Raw genomic sequence first — 3,653 nt, 5'->3', positions numbered from 1 at the left:
GTTTGGACTCCGCTGTCAGCTGTATCTGATTCTACTATTTAGGGTTTTCAACAGGAAACAGAATGTTTCACAGGATTCTGCTCCTTGCTTCATAAGAATGAAACCAAGCCAGAAAAACCTAGGAAGGAATTACCTTGAGTGGCAGCACATCTGAATTTAAGGTGTGTATGAGAATGTGAGTTGAGGAGGGAGGCAGGCAGCTACACTTATAGGGGTTTCCCAAAGCAATCCCTCTTTCTAAAAATAGCTACGGTTCTGCCAGCCTGAACAAGAGGAAAAAGAGCATCACTATCCATGGCATACTAAAGAGAGGGAGACAACGAGGGAGAGAGGCAAAGACCTTTCTCATTGGCAGCAATTAGACCTTGTTAATATACTGTGGAATGCAACTAATTAACTAAAGCTCGCACAGTGTTTGATGGTCATAAAATGCCCAAGAAGAAAAAATAATTAACACATGCAAAAGGCTTTTGCTCATAGGTGTATCTTAAATTGCATCATACGTTTCAAATGTCTGGCCCAAATGTTAGGAATCATGAGAAGAGAAGGCAAAGAGCAGGTTGGTGAGACAGTTAGTATAAGCTGCTGGATAGGGTGCTCATGTCTATGTTGTCAGGGGCAGGCAGAGTAAAAAAAAAAAAAGGAAAAGAAAGAAAGAAAATCATAATAAAAGGTGACTAAATACTCTACTAATCCAGCTGTGAATGAGAGCAACCTGCTGCAGCAGTTCTTTTATGCTCTGTCAATTCCACAGGGGGATAAACGCAATGCTGAGCCAGCACCCAGTGCAACCTCACCAACCCCACGGCACTGCAAGCACTGCAGATTACCTCATTTTATTTCTGTTAACCCATTTAAGCCGACTGGCAAACACAGCTGACACAGTGGGCGAAGGACTTTTGGATAACACACCTTACAGCAGCTGTACTGGAGGTCCACCATTCTTGATATACAGCTGTCTAACCCCAAAAAAAACTAGAAATGAAAGATTCCAGAAGAATAGCTCTGGGAAAAATGACAATTTCCCCCTTTTTTTCTATTGGTCTATATGGTTATCTTTTCTCAAACAGCTATTTAGCCACTACAATTATAAATCCAATTAATAAAATCCTCCTGATAAAATATAGTTTTCATGTAGCAGTGTATTCTTACACCTAAACAATACAGCAACTCAACAGAAAATAAAGGTTCAGCTTTAAGAAGTATGTGAATAACTTTTCCAGACAGTGATTGTGCTTCTAAATATAAAATGTTATTAAGGGCAAATCATCTTATTAGGTTTTTAAAAAGTCCTCTCTAAGAATTAAATAAAAATGGTGATGGAATAAATGTACAGCTTCTTCATATGACATAAAAGTACTGTGTATGTGTGTGTGTGTGTGTGTGTGTGTGTGTGTGTGTGTGTGTGTGAAGAATCAGCATGTTTATCTAAATGTGCCATGCCAGCATTCTTGTCAGGCCTGTTTCATACAGTATAAAGCATGCAATGGGTTACTGTCGAGTCATGTCCCTGCAGCATCAGTCTGTCAGCTTGTTGCCAGGACAATGCCGAGGGGGCAGAGCCTGTGTGAAGGTCTGAGGAGAAAGATGATGACAACACACAAAGGAAGGCAGATTACATAATAATAAACAAAACATGGTAGTTCCCTTCTCTTGCACTCTCTCCTTCACTTATTCTCTCCTTCCTTTTCTTTCCTTTACTATCCTCTGCTCCTCGCCTCATGTCCTTTTTGTCATTAATCACTGATCCTTTCACTCATTTCTCTTATATTTATCCTTTTTCCCTTTCCTCACTTCCTTTCTTCTTTTCTTCTCCCCCTTATTTCATTACCTCTCCCACCTCCTTTCCTTTTCCATGCTCCCCTTCCTTGTTTCTTCTGTGCTACTCATCTTCCTTTCCTTCTTTCCTTCATTTTGTTTCCTCCTCTGTTGCATCTTTCTTCCTTCCCTACCTTCCCCTTCAGTACTTCATTTACATTCCCCCTTTTCCTTCTCAAGACCCTCCCTACCTTGTTTTTGTCCTTGCATTTTCCCTCTCCATCTCACCTACCTTCCCTGTGCTTGTTCACTTCCTTCTACTTCCTTCCTTCCTTCCTTCCTTACACTTTATTTAATTCATTCACCCCTCCATATGTGCTTTCTTATTAAACCCCCCACCCCATATTGCTCTCTAGCCTTGCGGATAAGCCAGTCATCAGGATGATGTATCCTAGCAACAGTGACATCCCGCCCATTTGGCATTAGAATGGCCCAAATAACATTTTTGGATGAAGATGGAGAGACTGAGACTGAAGGCAGAGGACAGGACGGAGGAGGTGAGGAAGGGATATAGCCATCCGCTGATATGAGACAGTTTTTTGAAAATGGTAGTTTGTATCTAGTGTCAACAACACAGCATTACTAACTGTACTTAATGAATGGGAGCTTTATTCTAACTCTTTCTTGAGACCTTGACCTTGAGCCTATGTGTCCTTAAGCATTCATGATTCCAAAGCGAAATGTATAAGGCTAGCAAAGTCCTCTGAAGTTTAATGTCCAATGATGCATTTGATTTTCTGTGACTACAGATGGGAGGCCCTAAGACAGATCAGAACGATGTGACACATTTTCTTGGTAAGAAAGTTGTTCTCTCCAGAGGTGTGTAAGCAGTGTATAATGTACTTGATGTACTGTATATTATATTTATCCCCTAGAAACATACAGAAAAGCTATGCTGGTATATTGACAGAAACAGTGTTAGTTCCTGTCTCTTCCTGCTAGTGGTCTTTAAACAACTGTAATGAAAATTGCATAAATATACTGTAAAAAAAAGAATGTAATGGTACCCAGGGTGGATATTTGCTGTTATGACTGATTGAACCTACAACCACTGCAATTCTTAGCAAACATGACATCTTTAATTGGGAAAATCTTAAGATTTTAATTGGCAAAGTTGCCTGGCAATTCTTTTATTTTTTCTTTATTTTTTTTACAGACGTCTCATGACTGGGTTGTACTGCTTATGTGTTTAGTGTGTGATATCTTATTAAGACTAATTCTGCTGGTTGTTACCACTTAACCTTTGTTGCTTTGCATGGTTAATATTTACTAATGTGGTCAATAATGATGTTGCTCAGTGGTGTTCTGTGGCTTTATGCTGCTTTGCACTGCCGCATGAAATGAATAGTGAAAGTGGTCAATGCACTGTTGCTACTTCCTGTTGCTCTGCATGAATTGTGCAGAGTTTTCTTAGGTTGTATGCCTTTGAGTGCCACTTCAGGCACACTTAGAACATACTGCCAACTGAAGTTGAAAGCACTGGCACAAAAACAGAAAGGGTGATTAATGTGTGCTTTCATTTTAAATATAGAAATCAAATGAATCTTGATAGATGTGTTCTTTAATGACTAGAGAAAACTGCTGCAACTTGGCAGCAGAACTTGGCAATATGAATTTGGCATGTAACTAGACAAATGCATTTCCTGAAGAAAATGTGTGTGGATGCTGATTGCTGAAGAATTGCCCTGAAAATGCTGAAATTAGGGGTGGGCGGATCGATCCTTAAGTATCGATACATCGATTCTAGGCGTTGTATCGATAAGGATCGATCCTCACATAAAAATATCGATATTAAGGGTTTTTAAAATTTATTTAGCATGAAATATATTTAAAAC

General features: G+C 39.5%; 1 long non-coding RNA gene across 1 annotated transcript in view; it reads left to right on the top strand.

Moving 5' to 3' along the window:
* The first annotated feature begins 1,427 nt into the window (after positions 1 to 1,427).
* The window catches only part of LOC109960983 (uncharacterized), a 2,667-nt gene continuing 441 nt past the window's right edge, over positions 1,428 to 3,653 (top strand). The window contains exons 1-3 of the long non-coding RNA XR_002275077.1: positions 1,428 to 1,639; positions 2,175 to 2,315; positions 2,568 to 2,613. This is a non-coding gene — a long non-coding RNA (uncharacterized LOC109960983). The remainder of the gene's footprint in view (positions 1,640 to 2,174; positions 2,316 to 2,567; positions 2,614 to 3,653) is intronic.

The sequence above is a fragment of the Monopterus albus genome, unplaced genomic scaffold, assembly GCF_001952655.1.
Source record: "Monopterus albus unplaced genomic scaffold, M_albus_1.0 scaffold51.1, whole genome shotgun sequence".
NCBI lineage: Eukaryota > Metazoa > Chordata > Actinopteri > Synbranchiformes > Synbranchidae > Monopterus > Monopterus albus.
Note: the sequence above shows the minus strand (reverse complement) of the source record. Positions and strands in the feature narration are given on the sequence as shown.